Raw genomic sequence first — 26468 nt, forward strand, 5'->3', positions numbered from 1 at the left:
TTTCCCCTGAGCAGGGGAAGTAAAGTCCATTTGGTTCCATTTCTAGGGTATGATTTCCCCACGCTTCCTTTTCTTTTTTTAAATTAATTAATTTATTAGAGAGAGAGAGAGAGAGGGAGAGAGAGCTCATGTAGGGGAAGGGGCAGAGGGAGAGGGAGAGCGAGAATATCCAGCAGATTCCCCACTGAACTTGAAGCCTGACGGGGGGCTTAATCTCATGACCCTGAGACCATGACCTGAGATGAAATCAAGAGTCGGACGTTCAACTGACTGAGCCACCTAGGCACCCTCCAACTTTTCTTTTTAAGAAAATATTTTCTGATTGTATGCTGGGTACTTTCCAGCCAGTTCCTTATTCAATCCTCAAAGCACAGTACGAGATGGAAATTATCATTATTATTCTCATTTTACAGATGGGAAAACCAAGGCTCCAAGCGTTTCTGCAACTTCACCCTAGCTCCCACGGCCAGGAGGTGATGAAAGCAGGAATCCAAACCGAGATCTGTTGGACTCCAGAGCCCTTCACCAAACACCTGAATGCCTTTTTGATGCCCTTGCAGACTGACGGCACCGGTCCCCTAATCCATGTAGAACAAGTTGTGCTTTTCTCCGTGTTCACACAGAGACCCCCAAATCACTGGCAGGTCATAGGAAATTCTTAAGTGGCTGCTTATTAATAACATTTTCAGTTTATGTTAGGCTGCCTTTCATCCAGGGGAACTCAGCCAGCTCCACACACAGAGAACCACTGAAATCCAGCCATTTCTGGTATGGCGGTGGGCCAGCTGGCAACAGCATCCCTCAGGGGCTTGGCTTGCGGGGATTCTGGCAATGGTCACACCCTTCAAAACTTGACAGGGGCCCTTTAATATCCCTGCTGAAGGGCTTGAGGCAGAAACTTCCAGAAATCCATGTTCCTCAGTGAATGAGGCCAAAGGATCAAGACAACCCCGGCAGATTTGGGAGACAAGAACATCAAAAAACTGGGTGTTTACCAAATACTGAAGCTGGAAGTTAAGCCCCTCGATTCGGATTGAGTCAGACACAATAGGGAAAGACGTTGTTTTCAGAAGAGACCTGGCTTCAGTCAAGTCCAAGGGAAAACAAAACACATTTCTCAGGGTTTCCCACAGCGGGAGGCTAGGCGAAAGAGGCAAGATGCTGACTTCCCTTCCATGGAAGCTGGATCCATGGAATGGTTTTTGTGGTTTTGTTCCGAGCCACAGCTAGTTTCCTCATTCTGCAGCAGTGAGAAGACAGGGGAAGTACATCGAAAGAAAATAACATTTCCTAGTTTCATATTTTATTGGAAAGAAGCCCTTGATGGATTGAATTCACATGGTCTACAGGAGTAAGGGTTTGAAAATACTTTAGAATTTGTTATATTCAGATTTTGACAAGGTGATGGACGGTTGAAGAACGTATGCCCCCTGGACGTACCCCCACCCCCAAAGCCTACTGGAAATAGCCACACCCACACACTTTCGGCATGGTTGTCACCATGGACAATGGTCCAGACTGTGGACTTCCTCGGTGCACGGATGAGTCTCGGTCATTTCTTCATTGGCTCGTCTCACTATTCTTGCCCTTTACTCTCGTAGTCCAATTCACCACGACCTCCTGCCCCAGCTATTGTAACAGCCCACTCTTCGAATTCCCCTCTTCCAGCCCTGCCTTTCTAGAATCTATTTTCCACCAGCTGTTTGTTTTTTAAAACAAGGGAGACAACACTCAAGTCTCCTGCTTAAACTGCTGGTTCCCAATGCAGTCAGAATGAAGTATACTCTCCTTAACCCTGGCCACAAGATCCAATGTAATTTGCCCCCTTCCTCTCTCTCCAACTTTATTTTGTCCCACTCTCCACAGAGTCTACTGTGTGTTAGCTACATTGACCTTTAATTTGTCCTCTGAACTTGCCAAGGCCATCGTTCTCTTAGGATCTTTGCAGCGGCTTTTCCTCTGCCTGGAACATCCTTCCCTGCACTCTTTATGAGCCGGCCTACTCTTCACCATTCATGATCATTCAGACTCACCTCCACCAAGGACGCTCCAGAAAGTAGCCCACTTCCCCTTCTCAATCACTCGCTGTTCTACCGCCCTTCAATTTTTTTCTTAACATTTGTCACGCTCAGAAACTTATTTGCCGATGTCTCCATTATGCTTTTCCCACTATAATGTAAATTCTACAAAGTCAAGGAGCTTATCTTATATCTAGAACAATAAGCATTCAATAGGTATAGTCTTTAAAATGTTGAATCTTTAATGCCCAGCCCAGAATCTAGCTTGGCAGAAGGCTCTGAACCTTTCACGGCCAGGCACAAGATTATGGTCACTGTGTAAAATTTTCTTTTCTTTATACTTATTTTTTTGCAGTAACTGAAAATGTATATTGTTACCATGATGCCAGAAATGTAGAGTGTGAGTCTACTATTCACACAATCAGTAGTATGTCAACAAAATCATACCAAAGAAAGACTGCCTTTTCCTGGATTAAATGAAAGTAGGCAAAGAGGAAGGTAAGGGCAGAGAAGAAAGTATTTATTGTTGAGAATGACTGAGAATCGAACCATAACTAGACTGCAATTTAATTCTGTTAAGTGTATTGCAAAATGTCAAGTTTTTGAAAGAATGCCTTGAATATACCGAAAGACTGAAAACCCCTGTCCTAACCCAAAGCAAATGTTCAAAAACTTGTTCAAGTGTTCAATGAATACTAAAAAGTCTCTGAAACACAGAAGAAACGAGGACTGCCATGGCCTTGGCACCTGAGACCACAGACCTCAATTTACCCATCTGTAAACGAAAGAGATCCAGGTAATTCTCCTCTGTGGATCCAGGTATCCACAGAGCTTAACATTAGCCATGCAGAAAAGTAGTGTGCTTCCTTCCACAGAGCAGGAGGAGAGTTTGTTCCAGTCACTTAGTAACCTTTAGAGATTTTCCTGGATGAGGTTACAACCATATACCATCTAGTTTAGTAGTTCTTATCTTTTGGGTTACTTTATGTCTTTAGGAATCTGATGAACGCTGAGATCCTCTCCCTTTAAAAAAAAACACCCACACGAAAACACCCACATGTTCACAGAAATTTTTGCATTTAATTTCAAAAAGTTCATCAATCTTTGCTGGTCCTTTGGTACTCCTGGATTCCAAGTTTAAAACACCTGGTTTCGAGAACTGGTTGAGCACAGAAGGCCTTCTCTGCTAATCCCCATAGGGCCTGAGACAGCGCCTTCCATGTTGCTGATGTTCTATTTCTCACTCTCTTTTACAAATTCAAAATAGCAAATGATATCATAGTTACCGCTTAGGAAGCCGAACCTTAGCAATTCAATGGTACAGAATTTAAAACAACTTTTAAGCATGGCCAGGGCAAACCACAGTGGTGTTTAGGCAGCAGCTCAGGCAGCGGAACTGACAAAGGGAAGGGAAGGCAGATTTAAGCCAGTCTGATCAGTGGAGCCCAGTGCTTAGGTTGCTTTCCATCTACTCATCTTTCAGAAGCCATTCTAGCAGGAACCCGAGCTCCCATTGTTGGGAGAACGATATGTGAATTCTTTGCTTTGTATTTTCACCCCACTTTCTAATGAGGCAGGTGTTGCAGTGTCCGAACCTGCACAGAAAGCATGAGAGATGGGTGGGGGGCTCACTGTTCCGGCTGGTGGCAAGCATCTAGTCTAGACCAGCTTTTCAGGTGACTTCTGACATGATGAACTCAAACGCAAGGAGTAACTTAAGCAGTCATTTAAACCAATTCCTGATTCTTGATTGATAAGCTGTCAGGGGGAGGGCTTTAGCCTAGTGCTGTGCAGTTGCTGAGCCAAAAGCAGCCATTTCCTCTGCAGGGTCACCTACCTAATGGCTGAACCGCCCAGAGGATGTCTACAGAAAGCAGGTCATTGTAACGTGGGTATTCCTCCAGGAGCATCATAGCAGGAAAGCTGGAGAAAGACTACATTCACTGGTGATGAAAAGTGACAGGAACCTTAAAAACACTCACCAAATTAATCAGAACAACAGGATGCATATCCCAGAGAAAGGAGAAAAACTCTATTAAAACTTGAATTAACTAAAAATTCAATGAACTCAGACTTTCAATAGGCCTGCAGGTTGTCCACTTTGGGGAGGGAAGAATAAAGTGTGGAGCACGTGGAAAACAGAATTTCTTCTCCGCACATCTAAGCAATTAGGTGTTTAATACATAGTTACCAAATTGAAAAGAGAATCAAACTTCAGGGAGTTTTTAAGGGTTGACATTACATGCAGGTTAACTCTCTTGGGCCAACTGCAACGGATGGGTACGGGCTGCCTGGTGTTGTGGGTTGAGAACAATTCAAAGATTCTGTTGGTATGTGACGAACAGATTGTAGGGTTTCATCAGTGAGATCTGCAATGGACCAGGGAGACTGGGGTCTGGTGATGCAGGTGCCAGGCATTCGCCACGCTAACTCTACAGTCAGGATGTTTCTAAGAACGGATTTCATATATGGGTACACATTCACATAAGAATAATTTCCCCACCTGAAGAAGACTGCCTCTAGCAGTCAAATAGAAGCTTCTGGGGAATAACAGGGAGGAGTGAGAGAAGAAAGCAGACATCTGCTTACCCTGCCAGATCGCAGCCTGGTGTCCAGTGAGGTGACAGATACCAAATTCAAAGGATGTTCGCAGTCAACCTCTTATGACTTCCACTGGAAGAACAAATTCACTGGGAATTCACGTTCAGGATAATAATTTACATGGCTGCGACGTCCTAAACCACAAGAAACATGCACAAGAAACCCTGCTCTTCCTATAATGGTAGAAAAGTGATTGGGTATATTTTCCAAATTGGCAAAAATAAGACAGGAAACTAACTTGGATTTCATTGCAAATAGCCAAAACCTCAGTTAACCAGAATGCCCCATTCCTCTGAACAATCCTCTTAGGGAACACTTTTTGGGGGGCTAGCTGAAATACCTGAGACAACACAGCAAACACCTGTGCTCTTCAAAACTTCACAAAGCATTTGACTTTAATTTATAGAAACTGGAATATTTGTCACTTAAGACAAATACAACCTCATCTGGAAAACACTTCATCTACCTCTTCTAATTTCAGGTGTCCTGAATACTTAGGTGAGCATACCAGATAAAGGAATGTGTTTATTTATATGATATGTTTTGTGTAAAACACACATACACACAAGTAAGTTCCAAGATCTTTCCCATCTATCATCTCTTTTTTTTTTTTTGGAAGATTTTATTTATTTATTTGACAGAGAGAGACACAACAAGAGAGCGAACACAAGCAGGGGAGTGGAGAAGAAGAAGCAGGCTTCCCGCCGAGCAGGGAGCTGGATGCGGGGCTCGATCCCAGGACCCTGGGACCATGATCTGAGCTGAAGGCAGACGCTTAACGACTGAGCCACCCAGGTGCCCCTCCCATCTATCATCTCTACAGCTGTGAAGGCTCCAGACTCAGATGGTACAACCCAAATCCCAGGCTGACCATTTATGAGCTGTGGACCTTGGGCAAGTTATTTAACCTCTTTGTGCTTAGCTTCTATAGAATACAGATGATAACAGACTCTACCTTGTGAGGTTATCACGAGTATGAAATAAGATCCAGCACACACAAGAGCGAGCACAATGCCTGGCATTCAATGTTAGTTATTATTTTTATAACTCTGTAGGAGAAGCTCCGTAAGAGCTGAGTGATTTCTTTGAGGTTTACTCAAATATATAATTGGGATTAGAACCTGGGATTTCTGAATTTAGTTAAATTTTCTTTCCTGTGCAGCACTGGATGCCCGTTAGAAAGTGACAGGAACAAGAAGGAGCAGCAGTGGCATAACCAGGGAGCGTGTTAAAAATGCTGAGTCTGAATTTTAGCAACACCCCAAGGGGTATACACATTCGACCCAAGCAGCCTTCCTCTCTGGCACTCTGTGGGATGCTTGCATACCTAACAGCCCCGAAGGGCTTCTAGGAGTGAATGAGCAACACCAACACACGGTGAGGTGCATGCACCCCCTCTTCACTAGTGTGAAACATCCAAAGGTCAGATGTTTCTCCAGGAAGCTTCAAGTCATTCTCTGGAGAGCTACTGCTTCTCATCTTGCAGCACATATTCACAACACAGAGGGGTCAGGTCCTGATAGAAAACCTGACCTTTTAGTTCTCTGCACCAGAGCAGCCAATGGGGCAAATCACACGCCTTCACCGACAAGGCTGAGGTCATTCTCAAAGTTCACACTCCATCAAGGTCGGTGCTGGAAGAGAACTTATAGATTATTTGATTCAGGACCTTTATTTTAGGGATGAAAGAACAGAAGCTCAGAAAGGGAAACACATACGTTCTAGTTAGAACCTAATGTGCATGCAACTAGGGGTCGAAAACTAACAAGCATGGCCCCTCTCTCTCTACATACACTCCGACTGGGTTTGCCCATGTTCACTTACAATTTTAGCATGGCAGAACTTCCCACGCTGCCTCTTGTCCACCCAAGGGCTGCTTCCACTGGCCTTTAGCTTTTACTCCTCACCTCAGTGTGTCTTAACTGACTTTCCAACCAACCTCCCTTCCATTCTAAAAGCCACATTCAAAACTGGAGTTGACGCCACTGTATTCTGTTTTAGGTCTGACAAATTCTCTTCCATGTTTCTTCTAATCTTATCAAAAGATTAACTGAAAGGATTTTGAGGGGTGAATAATGAGATGTTTCTCAAATGAGAGATCCACAGAAATGATCTAGAAGGTAAAGAAAAAATATTTACAGTGGGATGTTATGGTAAGAATGGCAGACATTATTCAGGCTTCGGATGATGATTATCCTGGGTTTGAATCCCAATTTTACTCTTTACTGTCTGCATAACCTTGGGCAAGTCACTTAACTTTGAGCAGTCTTGGTTTCTTGACTATGAAACAGAGCTAATGATCCCTAGCTGCATAATTGCTGCAAGAATTAATAAGGCAAGGTATGTAAACCACATTATATGTCAGCTAGCACACAGTAGGTGCTCCATCTCTGATAGTTATTAATTTTTCTATACATTCACACAAACACTAACACAAAGACTATAAACAGATACACAGACAACCAAAACATACTTACACGTACACTAACAGCTACTCTGAAAACCTATCTGACCCTGTGACCACAGAAAGTATGGTTGTTTCTCAGCTGAATTCTGGAACTTTCCTGAACAAGCATCTCTGAGGACTCACAACTGATGAATGGATGCCAAGAAAAGAGCTGGAAAAATGGCATCCTGCCCAGTTGAAATAAAATGCTAAGAATTCCTGTCCCAGTTACTTTTAACCCTGGATGGGGCTGGATAACATTTGTAAGGTTTGATTTAAGGAGCCCGGGAAGGGTGGGGGCTCTGAGGCCAGTGGCGCTCCCCGTGTGAGAGGAATGGAGGCAACGCAAGTCAGCCATCTATCATGAGGCATGCAGAGTGCCAGACTGTCAAAGGTACCAACCTGGGCTCCATCTCTGTTCCACATTCCAAGGACTAAATGATGCCTGTGATCCCTCCAGAGCCTCAGGATTGGTTTATATATAGCAGCTCAAATGCTAGAACCAGGAAGAAGGGGGATACCAGAAATCACATTCTTCCTTCCTCCTTCGGGTTCACTCTGCTGTTCTGAGACAGTGAGATTTGGGTTAACACTTTCCCATATGAGGCCGGCCCTGACTTCCTTGAGGCCCCCACTTCCAACCAGTGAGGCTTCTCGATTCTGTGTCCCTTCTAGTGTCACATCTCCTCTTCTGTGTCAGTGCTCAGAAAATTTGAGTCTTTGGTTCAGCAAACCTGACTTTTCCAGACTTAATGGCCAAACATGTACTGGAAGTTTACCATCTACACCCAGGTGCATATCGTACTTGAAAACGTGCTCTTTTTAATTAATTCATTTTTCAAAATGGTCCATGGTGCTCTGGTGGAAAACACATACTGTGTTTAGCCACCAGTAAGGTTTGAGGATTTAAAATGGCTGCACTATGAGTTCTGTAGGACAGATGGGAAGAGGAATTTCTAGCTGAAGGAGAACAGAGGCTCCTGTCTTTGAGTTGCAACTTCACCCACAGGGAACCTTCAGCTTTACACTTTCATGGTGGATTGGAGATTGCTCTGATATTCTCCCAGCTGCTTCCACATTCTGGCTTCCCTCCTCCCCTCCTCCTAACTCCTCCATCTAGTCCCTCCCCCCCACCCCTTTCTCTTTCCTTGCTTTCTCCCTCTGCCTTGTCCCCAGGGAAATAACAAAACGAGCAACCCTCCAGGTTTCAGGCTCCAAACAAAGAGCTGCTCCAACAACAGGCCAAAGGAGAAAGAAAACCTAGTCTCCAAACTCAACTGGCCAAGCCCCCAGTGAGATTTTGGAGGACTTAGGTTGCTGGAAACTCAGTGTGATCTTATCCAACATTTTATTCTCTGCATCATCCAAACATGCGTTCACGTGCACGCACACGCACACACGGACAAGGCATACAAACAAGAACGTTTCATTAAAAATCTTCACAGGTTGGGACCAGAGCAAAGTGGCAAGTGTCAGTTATGAACATCAATGAGGGAAACCGATTTTCCCAGTGCCTAGCCCCAAAGCTTCTTAGTTTGCCACAGTTCACGGTCACCAGCAATTACCTGATTTTTAAGTACAACAGTCAGGGAGAGAGGGAAGAGAGAATGGTTTTCATGGGCCTTCAGACACAAAAGAAAAGTCCTTGGCCAAATGAAAGCCACAATCCTGCCTGAGGGACAGACCATTTTCACTGGAGTGTGTTTGAAAACAACAGAGACGAGAGAGGACCGTGTCTCGAGGCTTTCTGAAGAGAGACATTGCTGCTAATTCAAGGCTGGCAGGGCGGTGCGGTGGTTAAAAGCTCTGTTCCCACTCTGAGCCTTTGGAATTGAAGTGTAGTAGAAGCAGCATTCTGCTAGGTCCCAAGCTTCATCACCAGTGTGTCATTTAAGGTAAGCGCCTCTCCCTCTGTGGCCTTAGTTTCCTCCGTCAAATGAGTATTTAAACTCCTACCTCCTGTTGTGCATAGGTTGAGACTAAATGGGAAATATGAACATTATCGGCACCAGAAAGAAAATCCAACACCTTGCAGGTACCAAGAACTGGTCAAGGACATCACAGCCACCATTTCACGGCCATGCTGTATGTCCAGGAGAACTGATTTCCAATTTTCACATAAGGAAACCAAAGTTCAGAGAGGTTAGGCAACTCTCTCAAGATCACATACACCAGCAGGAGATAAGGGAGGTGGGCTGCCTTCAAGGTATAAATACAAATCTCTATGCAAAACACAACTTTCCTGAAAACCCATAGAAACCAAGAATGACCAACTCCCAATTCTGAGTCTCCTAAGGAAAAATTTTCTGCAAGACTCCTCTGGCTCCTTTGGTCACTTTTCATTTGTCCTTCAAACCCCTACGCTGGAGCTCCACTTCACCTAAATTTAAAAGAAAGATGTTGAGAAGAAAGGGAAAAAGAGCTGTCAAACCGAGTGACTAAAGTACACTCAGTGGCATGAGGCGCACACTCCCAAGTCTGGAAAAGACCTATCGTGTCAGCAGAGACCAAACATGGCCTATTCCTTTCTTCACAGCGCGTCTCCACACTGGAGCCACCCACACGGTGACATACACGCAGCCCTGTGACTTCTGAGGACCCAACCAGCAGATGAAGCCCACATCCAAAGGCCTCTCCGGAGGGAGGAAAAAAAAAAGCAAAGTGTCTGCACTGAGCAGAAGAAAGAAAAGGGCTGCCTCTCACATGCAAAGTTGGAACTGAAGAGGAATGTGAACAGAAATCCAGAAATGCGTCAATTCCAATTTGGATCCCACAGCTTTTCTGCATGTGACTCGTCAGCTGCCAAAACAGGAGACCTTCTTTCGGCATGCCTGAGCCGCAGCTAGGGCTAAATGATTTTTGTGATGCCATCCGGTCCCTCGAGTTCTACAAAACACAGTAGCCCTGGATGATGCACTTGATTCTGTCAACTCTATCAATAGGGTGGAAAGTTCCCTTGCGTGGGGATGGATGTGGATACTTACAGTCCCTGCTGATGGCACCTTCACCACCAGTCACACCCCTCTGCAGACAAATGGATATAAACATATTGCCTTTCCGGTGGACTGTCTTGTTTTTAGCAACAATGCTTACTCCGGGGATAGTGATAAAAAGGAAACAATGCCAGCAGTAACAATGGCTAGTATTTACTGAGCATGAGCCCCATGGCTAGCACTGCGCTCCGTACGCCCTCTCATTAAATCCGTGTACCTATCACACTGCCTTTAGGTCCTACTGGTCTCCCCATTACACAGACAGGGGTCAACCCTCAGAGAGGTGGCTAGCTCTAAGTGTCTTCAGTGTTGTCTGAATCCAGAGTCTGCGCCCTTGGTCAGCATCCCTAAACAGTTCCTAACCTTTAGGTTCCCTTCTCATGCTTTAGGCTTCCATAAATGCATCTTCCTTCCTACATTTCTATTTATTCCCCTACACTGCATGGCGAACCTTTACAAACCTGCCATTCCAAACAATGCTATTTTATTATTTCTGGCTGCCCCATGACTATTTATAGGCCGAAATGCCCAGTGGAGCCAACATGTTTTAATTTAAAAAAAGAACTTCCGAGGGGAAAGAGCATCTGATGGAAAGGCAAAACCTTTACAAGCACACAAGGAGCCATTAAAATCCAAATTTCCAAAATATGGTAATTCTGTCAAAGTTGTGACTTACTCCGGAGCCCAGGGGGATACTCATCCTGACCCATCTGTGAAAGCCATCAGCAGCCAATAAACCTTCTGGGGAGCAGGATTAGAGCTGCCAATTCGGCCTCCAGCAAGGAGGCCAAGCTGCTTCGTTTAGTGTAAGTCTCAGGGAGATGGTTTAAAACAGTCTCTGGAAAGAGATGATCCAGCAAAGCAAATTGCAGCCTCACAAGCTGCAGCTTTGGTATATGGCAGTCCATGCCGATACATTCATGGCACACTGGAGCCCTCCCCTGACTGTGGTCATGGATGCATGGCCTGGAAGCAGAACTCTCTTGCTGGGGAAATAATATATGTGCCTAAATTACACAAGAGCGGTACTTGGACCGGCGGATGGCATCGCATCTGGTACAGATCACTTACCCTGGTGTGATGTGGCCCAGCCCGGCTTATTTATGGTTCATAAAAGTCCCGTCGGACCCCAGCATATTCTAAGACCGCACAACAAAGAATAATGGGATTAAAGATCTGGATTTCATCGCAAGACCTCCACGGCAGATTAGTAATGCTTGGATTGGTTTTTGGGAAACCAAGAGTGAGGAGCACTAACTAGGAGCACTCCTCCAAGAACCCGATGTCGAGAACACACTGAGTCATGTGTTTCAGCCCGGTAGTGCAGTCATCTTTGGGAGCTCTGTCACCATTTCTAACATGAAAGCACTGGGTAAAATTCAACCTAAATTATTCGAGCACCATTTCTTTTACCTGGAAGTCTCCGCGAAGTCCTCCTTCCCCAGACCCTCTAAGGGTTTCTGACACCCTGAGCAGAAATGACTACTGTGCATGAACACTAGCAGGTGTTTGGTTTTTAAACCCTCCCCCCCTTATGATTATTATTTTTTTTAAAGATAGCTGCACTTCTTTCACAGAACTGCTGCTTCTAAAGCTGGAAGACGATGATGGAAGCGTTTCTTCAAGACTCCCTACAGCTGTGACATGTCACTTTGCAAGTGAGCTTTCTAATCAGCATTGAAAAGGTAAAAGGTGCCAGAGGACCACTAAAAATGTCACTTGACTAAGATAATGGAGCTGTGATAACCCCTCCTCATGCAAAGCATTTACATCCAGCTTTCTCATCCTTCCTAGAAAATACAGTTTTTTAATGTGAATCAGAACAAAATTCTTACCTATCTCCAGGGAGGGTAAAATGCCCAGTTTCAGGGGGCCGGGGGGGGAAGCTTCCACCAGACCCTCTAAGCTTGTCAATTGCCACAGTTCACTTTCTCCCCAGGTCTGGCTTCTAAGAACGCAAGCAAGACCGCAGGCAGCCAAAGCATCTTCTTCTGGAAACCCTTCTCAAAATCTAGACCCTTCCCGAAGCCAGAAGCAGGCTCAAGGTGGAGCTGCTCTGCCCGTGCTCGCAGAAAACAGCACTGCTGGTTGGAGACCCTGCTGGGCACCCACCGAGCAAGGAAAAAAAAAAAAAAAGTGTGACTTCTACCCTTCCTTTGGATCCGACTGCCTTCCTGAGAACCCAGCTTCTCAATCTGCAGGAAGTCACGGACCCCGGCTTCAGCGTCACCAACTGATCCTGAGCCAGACCCGGGGCGGCCAGTCAGCTGGTCGCAGAGCCCAAGCCACTGAACCAGGAAATGTGCAGCTCGGCCAAAAAAATAAATAAATAAATAATAATAATAATAATAATAATAATAATAATAATAATAACTGCCGTAGGAGAGGCTGGTTGGTGCCGGAGTAGTCGCTGTTGCAGTGCCCGCATCCTCCGCATGCTAATGAAGCCGTGACGTCAGCAAGTCAGTCACGGCATCTGGCCGCCCCGTCCCGCTGCCCCGCACCAAGATTTATTTACATGTAAATTAGCCTCGCCTTCCAAATCAATAATCCCCAAGTCAGGGAGAAGGGGGGAAAAAAGCCTTCGCGGGAAGCAAAGGCTCTAGCTCTGCAACCCCCGAAGGAGTACAAAAATATCACACGTAAGAAGACAGGCTTTAAAGATATACACCTATTTTTTTTTTTCTTTTTTCTTTTTAGAGGCTGTGCTCTTATGTGCCGGGGATCGGATCCGGGCACAGTTATCAGCCTGAGAGCCTGTTTTAGATTATATGCTGCATCAAGCCAGGAGTGGAATCCAAGCTTGTTTTTTCCTCCCCCCACCAACCCCAAAACTGTGTGGAGACTTCAAATGCCTGTACTTTCTTTTCTCTCTTTAACTTTGATTTCTCGGTGTTTGCTGGCTGCAGACTACGTCATCCTTGAATTTTTGTGCATGCCGGAAATTAAACAGAAGACTACTTTCCTCAGGTGCTTGGGTGATGAATTAGTCATTCCCTCCCTCAAGCCCTGACCCTAGCTCCTCCTGAGTATAAGAGATGACAAAGCATAAATCAGCCCAGGGGTATTTGAGGGCCCTTAGACCCTTAGAGAGCACTGCTTCCATTTCTCCATTTCACATATTACAAAACTGAGGTTTGAGTAGACGAGGGCTTTTTTTCCCCACAGTCACACTGGGACTTCAGCAAGGATAGGCTAGAACTGTATTTCCTGAATCCCAGACTGCAACTTAGTTAAACACCTTTGGGTCTCTAATATCCCATTCACTGTTCCGATGGAGGCCTATCCAGGCAATCAGCAAGAAGGAACTCCACCGAACTGGGGAGTCCTGGGTTCAAATCCATTAATTTCTGCAAGTGATGGATGTGACCTTGGACTAGTAATTTAACTCCTGGGGTCTTCAATTTCTTCATCTGTACTGTCCCTTCATTCAAGAAATATCTGCTGAGCACCTTACTCTGTGCCATGCACTGTTCTAAGGACTAGGTATGGATACAACGTTTGCTCTCTCCTAGCTCATATTCCAGTGAGAGAAAGGAAAAAGTGTTGAATGCAACTGTAGTGAGGACTGACACAATGTCACACTCCATAAAAAAGTGATTTCTGACATTTTGGATGAAGTCAGAAAAAAAATCACCAAGGCCTTCTTTCCACTAGGATGGTCATTGTTTCTATCCTCTATTTCCACGGTCACCTCTTCTTCTTTTTTAAAATCAAGTGTTCTTCCAATGCTGCCTATGCAGTATGCTGGGCCAGGCGAGAGGCAAGTGTAAGGCAACATTCTTGCCCCTGTCGTTGTGATAAGGAAGTGCTGTGGGGTCCTTAGGTGGAGGCTGAGGGAGGGGCTGGGGAAGCTGGGAGAGAGGTGTATTCTATCAGGCACAGAAGTGCCTCCAGGACAAAGCAGCCAGCCCGGCTCCTTGCCCACACTCCTCCGCCTGAAGAACCCACTCTGATGAGCTCTGCCCTTCCAGTGGGAGTTCCTGAAGCTTCAAATGAATTTCTTTTTTAGATGTGGGGAAGTTAAATGATGTCTTTTGTTATACGTAATTGTATTAATAATGCCCTATAACTTCTTTCTGAACGCTTCTCTTCGGTTCAGAGATCTTTCATGGTGAAAATCATGGGACCTGGTCTAACATGGCACTAATTGAAACAGAATACGAACGAATGAGTCACACTGCACTTCAGATGTCCATCACACAGAGCTCAGAGCATGTGTGGAAGTGGATAGTCCCCCTAGACCTCAATATCCTTCAAGGAGGAGATGAGCAAATACAACAATTTGGGGCCACCAATGGCGAGGAGGCATCCTACTCTGGTGTGGCCATTGAGAAGCCGCTTCAACTTTCTATGCGCCGTCCCGGTTTCTTCACCTGAAGATGGGCTCGCTACTCTCTGATGGACTTATGATCATATGAGAATTATGAGAAGCCATTCACAAGTGATTAACAGTGAAGCAATGACGAGGAAAGCTGGCCCAGGACTACCAACTTCACGAGAGTTAACAACAGAACATGGGGTCTGGCAAGGATGGCCTGGGGACAGACCCTGGCTCTGACATTTGCTAACTGTATGATTTGGGGCGAGAGGTTTTCATCTATAACAGGAGGGATAAGAACAGTGCCTACCTCTGCAGGGCTCTTTACAGAATCAAACAATCCTCAGCATGAAGCATTGAGCACTGAGCCTAGCACACAGCAAACGTTCAATAAATGTGAGCTCTTGGTATTGGACATAATGGTGCCTTCACTGTTAAATTTGGCACTCATTAGTAAACTGACTAGACAAAGTTCTGAAGATGGGAGGAGGCGGGTCAATGGAGACGGCAAAATCATCCCCACTTCCAGGGTATAACTCAAAGTCCCACCTAATGTGGGCGAGCTGCTGACATGCCCTTCACATGAAACAACAGACATTTGCAAGGGCTATGAAACTAGGGAGGAAAGCAGTAAAAATGACCAACAGGCACTAGAGGCCTCTCCCTCTGAAGCTGCACAAGAGGGCAAGACAGCTAGATTTCTGGGAAGCATGGACACTTCCTTCATTCATGTATCCCTTCACTCATTAAATGAGCTTCTACTATTTGTCCATCACTGTGTTAGGCCTGAGGGACTTCATGGTGACCAAGACAGACACGAGTCCTGCCTTAAAAAAGCTTAGAAATGAGAGGGGAAGACAATTAAGCAAGCAATTAGTGAAAATGATGTACGTCAGGATAGAGCACGTGCAGGGTTCTGGAAGGTCTAACTGCAGTCAGGAGGGGGATGGTGCAAAAGCACGTTGCTGAGGTCCTTGTGATAGCACGTTGAGCACAGCTTAGTGATGGGGAACCTGGAGATCTATGCATTATCCTTGTACAGATTACTGAAATAATAAAGCCTACAGATCAGTAATGCCTCGTGACAAGTATTTTCATCCTGGACACCATCCTACTCAGGATTTTTCGAAAATAAACTGCTAGGTATTAGACAAGGTGAGACCCCAACTGCTTGGAAATTTCAGAGACATGGTAAATGGGGACAAACCTCACACTGGTTTTTACAAAAACAGAGTGAAATTCCACAGTTATGACAGCAAACTTCTTGGCAGGGGGTGGCACGGAGAATAGGCAATACATATGAGACACTCAATCCAGTGGATTCCAGGGATCTGTGAAATTCAGGACACTCTTGTTGAGACAAGGACACAACTCCTGACCTTCAGAACTTCCTATTTAGACAGAAAATAAGATACTCACATAAGTGGCTGGAACTACATACAGTGAATAGGAAGAGAGACGCAGAAGACTAGATTCATGTGGCTGAGGTGATCAGAAATCAGGAAATGTATGACTTGAGTTCTGTTGAAGGTGAAAAATAATCTTTTTCCCCCCCCTGGAATGAGAAAACAATTTTATGGGGGGCGGGGGAGAAGGCCTTACCCAGCATGATACAATATCCAGAAGCCATAAATGAAAAGTCTGCTATAATCGCCAAGGTTAAATGTGAGCTGCTAGAGAAGGTGTTGCAGGCAGGAGGAAGAACACAGATATGAGAGAAAAGTGTTAGCACCCATGCAGAATTAAAGACTTGTCTGCAGGGGCACAAGACAGCAGAACAATACCAACGGGATGCTGGCAGGGGCTGACAAAGAGGGCGCTCCTCACATTCAGGAACATCAAATCAGCTTCACACTCTAGCCAGCATCCGCCAAAATCTTGTTAGAGGGGCGCCTGGGTGGCTCAGTTGGTTAAGCGACTGCCTTCGGCTCAGGTCATGATCCTGGAGTCCCGGGATCGAGTCCTGCATCAGGCTCCCTGCTCAGCGGGGAGTCTGCCGCTCCCTCTGCCCCTCCCCCTCTCATGTGCACACGCGCGCGCGCGCGCGCGCGCGCTCTCTCTCTCTCTCTCAAATAAATAAATAAAATCTTTAAAAAAAAAATCTTGTTAGAGGAGTGCAGGGAAGGAGCAGTGAATCACTGCTGGTGGGCTCATAGAAGAGACGGGGAAACAACAGGGGAACGGTGGCCCCTGAGATGAAGGGCTCTGTGGAGGACAGTCCTAATGAACAGCTTTTTATATCCACTTCCGGAGGTGTAAAATAAGATGGAATGGATTTGAAATGAACTAAAGGGGGATTTCACTCCGACTCAAGGAAGACTTTTGAATATGGAGATGATAAGAACCGGCACTGGTCACTCAGAGCAATGGCAGGGACTTGGTCTCAGGAACACTTGAAAAAGAGAAAGACAGGGGCACCTAGTGGTGCAGGAGGTTACGTGTCTGACTCTTGATTTTGGCTCGGGTCATGATCTCAGGGTTGTGAGATGGAGCCCCGTGTCAGGCTCTGCGCTGGGCATGGAGCCTGCTTGGGATTCTCTCTCTCCCTCGGCCCCTCTGCCCCTCTCCCCACTCTATCTCTTAAAAAAAAAAAAAAGAAGAGAGAGAGAGAGAGATAGAAAGACAGCACCAGTCCTAGCTAGTTAATAGATTAGTACCTCCTGGCCCTGCTACTGTGAAATCCTAATTCCTATAAGGGATATTACCAAAGTTTCAAAGCATGTATGTAACAAAAGTCAAAAGTTCATTTAAGTTTATTTTATTAAAAAAGATGTATGGGCAGAATATACATATTATATATGTACTTAGAGTTTATAATTTAATTTTATGATTATAATTTATAATTACATATATAGTATGTATAATACATATTCTACATACTCTATATACATAATTTTAAAGAATATTCTTCAAAACTTTATACATACACATATATATATATACACACACACAAATGCATAGTTTTATATAGTTTTAAATGATCCTCAAATTTCAAAATCCAGTAAATTTTTTAAAATGGGGCCGAGGAGGCTGACAAAGAATTGTTTTATTAGCTGGGGTAGGCTGGACTCTGAGGCAGTAACAAACAACTGTAATTCAGTGGTTTAACAACAAGAACTTGATCTCACACTCATGCAAAGTTGGCTGGAGGTGCAGAGGCTCTGCAGCCAGTGACTCCGGGATCCAGTCAGCTTCCTTCTTGTGTTTCTGTGGTCTCAACACCTAGTTTCTGGAGGTGCTTTTAGGTGCTTTAGCCTGGAGGCAAATGACATCACCTCTATTGGTCAAACTTGTCACATGACCTCACCCAACTGCAAGGGGGCTGGGAAGTATATGCCCCGGAGGAAGAGGAAATAAGAGACTCTGGGAACCCTGGTAACATTCACCACAGCTGTCAATTTTTATTTTTGCCATGTAAATCCATCAGCACAATATACTAAAACCATAGTGTCTTAAAACAAAGGGAGGTTGAACATCAAAAATAATGACAGTTCTAAATGAATGCTAGAGATCAAGGATGCATCTGCTTTGCTCCAAAAAGAAAAACGACAACAAAAAAATCCACATTCTAGATTTGTAATAACTCTCAAGCAACAACAACCAACCCACGTAAACCATACGGAAAATCAACCTGTGAGATTTCTGTAGCGCATGGAAGATACATGTGGGGCTCACCAAGTGCAGGTAAAGATAAATAAGGCACCCACAAAAGTGGGGCTGCTTCATGAAAAAGAAAGGCTCCAAGGAGATTCCCCTCCACAGTTAGTGTTAATGTTACTCCTGACTTGGTTTTCAGACAAGGGAGCAAGAATGAGAGGGGTGAACATAAATTATAAAATTGTTCATGACAGACATAAGGATTGACTCACCCGGAGCACCCCTTCTTTCTTGCCTATTTGTTTAAGACTCCGTATCATCAATGTTTCTCAGACCACGGACACATTTCTAAATCTTGTGAAAAATAATCCAGTACACTTGAAATTTAAAAAAAAAAAAAAAAAAAAGGCCTTCCTTTCTCCTTTCTGCCATTTTAGGAATGTTCCTCATCTCAGACATTTTAATTATTCTTGATCCTGATAATCTAATGCACGAAATACTACCACAGCCTCTTATCCTTTTTTAATTACATTAATTAAAAGGAGAAGTGTGGACAGGCTAGCACGGACAAATCAAAATGAAAGACTGTTACAGATTTTGCTCCCTCCCCCTAAAAAAGATTAGAAACTGCATCAATGATTTAAACATGCTTACCACTGCACATTTCCATGAAAATATTGTTAAACTGACATGATGCGCTAGAAAACATCGCTTTTGTTTTAGAGAAATAAAGCTATACTTTATTACAGCAGCTTTTTGGAAGTACGCATTTTCATTAAACAGCTGAGTAGAAACCTGAATTTTCTCTGAATAAAGGATGAGAAGAATGAGCAAGAGTTGCACAGGGATGCTTTGGTTTTCCAGCACTTCCTAAATGTGGGCACTAGAGCTCCACACGCTTCTCTTGGGAGAGAACACTGGCAAAATGGAAGATACCTCAGAAAAAAGGCTGAGAAACTCTCTGCCTCAGAAAACATTCAACTTGCAGCAAAGACCTGTCCTGGGAAAATTATTTCGGAAGACGTAATGTCACAGATGTATGAAAGGACACACTGTTTTTCTTAAGGAATGGGAAGGGCTTACATGCCAGGTGTTTTCTACACATAATCTCATTTAGTCCTCACCATCACCTCAACACTGTAGCTCTTACTATCCACTATTGCCTACATGAGGACAATGAGTTTCAAAGAGGATCAAGAATGGCACCAGGACCCACAGCTGAGACTTGGTCCTGGGTTTGAGGACAAAGCCTGTATTTCTCCCTCGAGTTCAGAGGTTCTCAAACATCCTCTCAAAAACCAGGTATGTCCCAATCAGGATGTGATATGTTGGAAATCATTTCTTATTAGAAAACAAAGAAAAATATGGAAGGTTCCCTGGCCCTCCAGATTAGATCAACTCTTCTTCTTCTTCTTTTTTTTTTTTTTAAGGTAGGCTCCACACTGGCGTGGAGCCCAATGTGGGGCTTGGACTCATGACCCTGAGATCAAGACTTGAGCCAAAATCAAGAGTCAGATGCCTAACTGACTGAGCCACCCAGGTGCCCCTAGATCAATTCTTTTGTAGAAAACTCATAGTATTGCTTTCTTAGATAACTCCTTTCCTTTAGAACTCTTGTTATATTTCATAGATCTGCATCCATGGTGAGGGACTATGATCCATCCTTGATGAATGTTAATGAATTACCTGATTAACATCTCTCTCTAAAGAGACTGCATGCTCTCTGAGGGCAGGGATTGTGCCTTTTTTGGCATGCTGTTCTGTTCCAAGCATCAAGCACAGTGCCTGGTGACCTGACAGCTCATGAATATTTGTTAAATGAGTAAAAAGTCTGACAATAATTTTCTTGTCTGGAAATTAGAGGGAATTCCTGTAAGAACGTTCCTCTGCTCACTTGCGTACCAACACGATTTTGTGAGGGTAAGGAGAGGACAGATTTACCTTCTCTGAAGCACTTTCTTAGCTTCACTTCCGTGATGGCACCTTCTCCTGGCTTCCCTTCTATCTTGTGACTGTAGTTCCTCAGTTTCTTTTGCTGATTCCTCCTCATCTTCCCAACAGCTAAAGACTGGCATAACCCAGGGCTCAGTCCTCAGACCCTTGCTCTTCTCTATGTACATGCACTTCCTTGATCTGGTCTAGGGTCTCCAATTCCACTTCAGACCAGCCTTTCCTCAAACTCAAGGCTTACAAATCCACCCGCATCTACACCTGGACGTCTGAAGACTTCTCAAATTTAACAAGAGATCAGTTCTCCATACCCTCCACCCCCACACAGATCTGTTCTGCTGGCAGGATTCACTCTCACAGTTAAATGGTAACTCCATCTTTCCAATGGTTGAGAACAAACACCTTTGAGTTACCCTTCACTCGTTTCCTTCTCTTGCCCTGACATCTAACGTAGAAGCTGGCAAGCCACATCCCATTGGCCAAATCCACTGTTTCACGTTTTTGCAAATAGTTTTACTGGAACACGATACTTATTCATTTATGCATGTCTACGGCCACATCCAGCTTGCAACAGCAAAGTTGAATAGTTCCAACAGAGACTGTATGACCTGAAAAGCCTAACATATTTACTCTTTGACCCCTTTTATTGAACATTTTGTAATCCTTGACTCATCCTGTTGGCGCTACCTTCAAAGCGCCTGCAGAACCGAACACTTTCCCATCATCCCCACCCTTCTCCCCCTGCTCCAAGCCATGTCCTCTCCCTCGTGGATGGAGATACAAGCCACCATCAGCTCTTGCCTCTATCTGGCCCCCCTTTGGTCTATTCACAAAACTGCAACCATAGTGATTCTCTGAAAATAAACAGTGTGTCACGCTTCTACTCAAAATGCACCAATGCTATCAAGAAATGGGCAGAAGACATGAACAGACATTTTTCCAAAGAAGACATCCAAATGGCCAACAGACACATGGAAAAGTGCTCAACATCACTCGGCATCAGGGAAATCCAAATCAAAACCTCAATGAGATACCACCTCGCATCAGTCAGAATGGCTAAAATTAACAAGTCAGGAAACGACAGATGTTGGCGGGGATGCGGAGAAAGGGGAACCCTCCTACACTGTTGGTGGGAATGCAAGCTGGTGCAACCACTCTGGAAAACAGTATGGAGGTTCCTCAAAAAGTTGAAACTAGAGCTACCATATGATCCAGCAATTGCACTATTGGGTATTTACCACAAAGATACAAATGTAGGGATCCGAAGGGGTACATGCACCCCAATGTTTATAGCAGCAATATCCACAATAGCCAAATGGATAAAGAAGATGTGGTATATATAGCAGCAATGTCCACAATAGCCAAATGGATAAAGAAGATGTGGTATATATACACAATGGAATATTATGCAGCCATCAAAAGGAATGAGATCTTGCCATTTACAACGACGTGGATAGAACTGGAGGGCGTTATGCTGAGTGAAATAAGTCAATCAGAGAAAGACAAGTATCACATGACCTCACTGATATGAGGAATTCTTAATCTCAGGAAACAAACTGAGGGTTGCTAGAGTGGTGGGGGGGTGGGAGGGATGGGGTGGCTGGGTGATAGACACTGGGGAGGGTATGTGCTATGGTGAGCGCTGTGAATTGTGCAAGACTGTTGAATCACAGATCTGTACCTCTGAAACAAATAATGCAATATATGTTAAAAAAAAAAAAGATGATGATGATAGCAGGAGGGGAAGAATGAAGGGGAGTGAATCGGAGGCGGAGACGAACCACGAGAGACGATGGACTCTGAAAAACAAACTGAGGGTTCTAGAAGGGAGGGGGGTGGGGGGAGGGGTTAGCCTGGTGATGGGTATTAAAGAGGGAACATTCTGTGTGGAGCACTGGGTGTTATGCACAAACAATGAATCATGGAACACTGTATCAAAAACTAATGATGTAATGTATGGTGATTAATATAACAATAAAAAAATTTAAAGATTAAAAAAAAAGAATAGTACAGTTGAAGCTTTATAATAGTGAAAAAGTGAGAAAAACCCAAACACAAAAGCAATAAACAGAGAAAAACAGAATTAGTTTAACATGTATGTTACATAGCCACTAAAAATAATGTTTTCAAAAACATTTAAGGGCAGGGGGAAAAGTTTGCAATACAAGAGAGAAGACAGTTACTTAAAACAGTACAATTTCATTTGTTGTGAAATATATATATATATTACTTAAAGCTAGAAAAAAGTTAAGTGATATTTTTTGAGGGGCTGGTAAAATTAAACTTCTGAGATTCTTTTTTTTTAAATACTGAGCATGCTGGGACGCCTGGGTGGCTCAGTCCATTAAGCATCTGCTTTCGGCTTAGGTCCTGATCCTGGCGTCTGGGATGGAGCCCCAGCTGGGTTCTCTGCTCAGCAGGGAGTCTACTTCTCCCTCTCCCTCTGCCTGTAGCTCCCCCTGCTTGTGCTCTCTCCCTTTCTCTCTGTCAAGTAAATAAATAAAATCATTTAAATACCAAAAAAAAAAAAAAAAATGCACCAATGCTGCTCATCTCAGAGTAAGGCCCTTGAGTTTGGGACCCCATGACTTCTCTGAAACCATCTCCTGCTACTCTCTGCCTTGCTATCACATGGACACTAGTCCTCACACACACCACGCCCATATTCCAGATCTTCGCATTAGCTCCTTCCTCTATCTGAAAGGTTTCTTCTGTCGCTAGCAGCATGGCTCACTCTCTCACCTTTTCTAGTCTTAAAAATGTCACTGCAGTGAAGCCTCACTATCCTATCCCAGATTGTCTTCCCTCCCACCTTGCCAAGAGTGCCAAACCTTTACCCTACTTTTTTTTCCTTAGCACTTGGCACTTAAAGTTTTATTGAAATACAATTTACATATCATACAGTTCACCCATTTAAAGTGTACAATTTGATAGATTTTAATATACTCATAGAGTTATGCAACCATTATCACAATCTAATTTTAAAACACTTTCACCAACCCTTCATGCCTTAGCCAGGAATAATCACTCCCCATTTGTCCCACAATTTCAGCCCCAAGCAGACATTGATATATTCTCTGTGTCTATAGATTTGCCTATTCTGAGCATTTCATATAAATGGAATCATGTAATATGTGATCTTTGGTAATCTGTTTCTTTCACTTAGTGTAGTATTTTCAAGGTTCATCATCCATGTGGTAACTTGTACCAGAAACTTCATTCTTTTTACTGTGGAATAATATGCCATTGTACAGATATACATTTTATTTACCACTTCATCAACTGATGAACGTTTGGGTTGTTTCCACTTTTTGACTATTATGAATAATGCTATCAGGATCATTTGTGTATGGTTTTTTTGAGGATGCATGTTCCACTTTTCTTGGGTATATATCAAGGAATAGAATTGCTGGGACATAAGGTAATTCTACTTAACATTTAAAGGAAGTACCAATCTCTTTGCCAAGACTTAAGAATCAACTGTTAATCCTATGAGGGTTCCCTTATATTTGTGATGTTGTTTTCCCCTGCTACTTTCAAAATTTTCTTGTTGTCTTTCATATTCTGACTGTGATGTGCCTCAAGGCAGTGAGTGTAGCTCTTTTTTAAATTTACCTACGTGGGTTGCATTAGCTTCTTGGATGTGTGGACTAGTATTTTCTCATCAGATTTGGAAGTTCTCCACTATTATTTCTTCAAGTGTTGTTTTTTTCTGCTCTTTTTTCTCTCTTTAGCTAATCCCATTATGCATATATTGGTGTGCATAATGCCATCTCATATTTCTCAAACATTCAGTAAATCAACCATCACACTGTGCACCTTAAACTTTATATAGTGATGTTTGTCAGTTATTTCTCAATAAAACTGGAAAAAATTTTTAAATTACTTTTAAAAAGCTCTGTTCATTTTTCTTTTTTCTCCCTATTCCTCAGATTGTGTCATCTTTATTGATCTACCTTCAAGTTTTCAGTTTCTTTCTTCCTCCAGATTAAATTTGCTGTTGAGCCCCTTTTGTGAATTTTTCATCTCAATTATACTTTTCAACTCCAAAATTTCCATTTCTTAAAATAATTATTTTTTAAAAAATGATTTCCCTTCATTGATATTCTCCATTTGATGATGGATTGTCCTCATGCTTTCCTTTAGTTCTCTAGACATAGTTCCCTATAGTTCTTTGCACATATTTATAATTGCTGCTTTAAAGTCTTTGCCTGATAAATCTGACATTTAAACACCTTCACAGGCAGTTTCTTTTGCTTACCTTTTCCCTGTGTATGGGCCAGACTTTTCTCTTTCTTTGAATGACTCATGATACTTTGTTGAAAACGGAACATTTTAGATAACATTTGAAGCAATTCCAGATACTGACCCCCTCCCTCCCTTTTCTGGAGCTCGTTGTTATTGTTGTTGATTTGTTTAGTCACAGGCTAGACAAGTTTAGTGAAGTCTTCTGCAGGGTGCAGCCTCTGATGTTGCTATTCAAGAGGGCCTGAGTACCATCGCCCTGAGCACCTGGCTGATTTGTATTTATTGGTATCACACCCAGCTGTTAGCCTCCACTAATTGCTCGCTGATTGTTCTCCTATTTTTTGACAATACCCTGGGGCACAAATTGCTCCACAGTTTGATCTAAGGTAGGGCTTCTTTGCAAGGGCAGGGTGTTGCCAATCTCTGAAGTGCCCCTCCCAGCGTGAAATCACAGCCCTAGACTGAGAGGTAGGTGGAGAAGGAACCCCATGTTCTTGGCTGCATACTCCCACAGTAGAGTATCCATCACACTGATTTGTGACGGGGATAAGGAGCAGCAGGAGATGTGTGGGTCATGGCTCACATGCCACAGACTCACTCTTCTTACCAAGATTTAGTAGATTTTCTTGAATAGGTATTTCTGCATTTGCTACATACCCTTGGGACAATTTTCAGAAACCTTAAGTAGTTGTTTTTTTAAAAAAATAATGTTCACAAATGATTATTTCCCTGGTTAAAGGGTCTGCTGTGCTCCCCATACTGTCATTTCGTAAACTGATGCACAGGACTTAGTACTCTTAAATCACTATATATTTTACTTGCTTATGTTGCTATACATTCTGCCTCCCTATGGAGACCTAAAAAGTAAGCTCTAGGGGATGGTAGGCAGGATTTTTGTTTCATTGAGCATTCTATCCTTGAAACCTAAAACACTGCCTAGCACACAGTAGGCCCTTTTTAAAAAATACGGTTGAATGAAGTGCCCGTGACCCACAGCCTATCCTATGTATGCCGTGACCAATCATAAACTGCCACAGCTGATGATCCACTTATGGTTGTGACAATTATTAATAACTGCAGTCCTTTACATCCATGTAACATTTTTTTGCAATTCTCTCAGAAGCTGATCACAACCCTGGGAAACTGTCACACCTGTGAATGTCATCAGGCTGGTGACTGATGGAGAGAAAAGAATGAGAAGTGCAGTAATGGTACATATATTGCTCAACCCACTGTGCTGGATGCTGTTCCTTTTCATCTTAAATCTTCTTAGCATCTATAAATAGCTCTGAAGAGCATCTAATTTATCTTGGTTAAAAGAGAGTACTGCTACAACGAAACTAGCCCTGGGATTGGAAAAGAAATCTGTATTTGATTCTGGGCTCCAGCTCTTGCTATCTGTGTGACACTGGGCAAGTTGCTTAACCTCTCTGTCCTTCAGAAGTCTTCTCTGGAAAATCTGAGTAACGGTGATAACTGTAATACCTCTTGTTATATGAGTTCAAATCATCTTCACAAAATATTCTGCACCGTATGAGACACAGCAAGAACACTCAGTAAGCGTTAGACTCTATTATTATTATCTGTTAAATAGTCATCACAGACCTGCCACTTATTGCATGGGGATGATCTGTACATCCAATGGGAGATTAGCTCTGCAGGCAGATTGTTCGTGCGATGCATTGTGCAAAATGGCCTTATGAGAACTGCAGAAGTAAGTCTTCCTGGCTTGCTGGGCTGAGAAAAAGCCTGGTAGTGTTTGTTTCGGTCCCAGTCCTTCCTTCCACTCCTCCGAGCCTGTGTCCCAACTTGTCAACCTTCCGACTAAAGGAGGCCCTGCAGGAGAACCTGGGAATCCTGCCTCAAGACCCTCAGTTCCCTCAGGCAGGAAGTTCCTGGGACAAGGCCAATCATTTTCCAACACTGCCTCCTGGCTACCATCTTGCTCAGCAGAGAACCAGGCCAAGGCAAGGTCAAACTACAAAAAAACACAGGTTAACACAACTTAACACGCCAACAGAAATGAGCAGTGGGAGAAGTTCAGTTACACACTGTCATGGGCTTCCCTATAGAGAAGGTGGTAGTGTTTGCCCTAACGTGTGAGAGTCCGACCCACCGAAACAGCCAGCATCTGGAGCACAGAGGAAGGGTCCCTGATGGCCAGGGACCCTCTGGATAATAGGGGGTCTGTCAGGCAGGATGTATCCAAGGGCAAATCCCAACTCTGCCCCTTATTAGCTGTGTGTGAACTGTGACAAGTCACTTTTCTTCTCTCAGCCTCTTCTAACAGTTCC

General features: G+C 43.7%; 1 protein-coding gene across 5 annotated transcripts in view; it reads right to left on the bottom strand.

The window, feature by feature from the left end:
• The window catches only part of PRICKLE2 (prickle planar cell polarity protein 2), a 315074-nt gene that overhangs the window by 99469 nt on the left and 189137 nt on the right, over positions 1–26468 (bottom strand). The window contains exon 1 of one of the 5 annotated variants that reach the window (XM_027585024.2): positions 25780–26017. The exons of 3 other annotated variants lie outside the window; for them this stretch is intronic. The gene's annotated coding sequence lies outside the window, so the exon portion shown is untranslated. Of the gene's footprint in view, positions 1–11893; positions 12387–25779; positions 26018–26468 lie in introns of those variants that run through there. One more of the 5 variants, XM_027585023.2, reaches the window with a different exon arrangement.

The sequence above is a fragment of the Zalophus californianus genome, chromosome 1 (assembly GCF_009762305.2).
Source record: "Zalophus californianus isolate mZalCal1 chromosome 1, mZalCal1.pri.v2, whole genome shotgun sequence".
Classification (NCBI taxonomy): Eukaryota; Metazoa; Chordata; class Mammalia; order Carnivora; family Otariidae; genus Zalophus; species Zalophus californianus.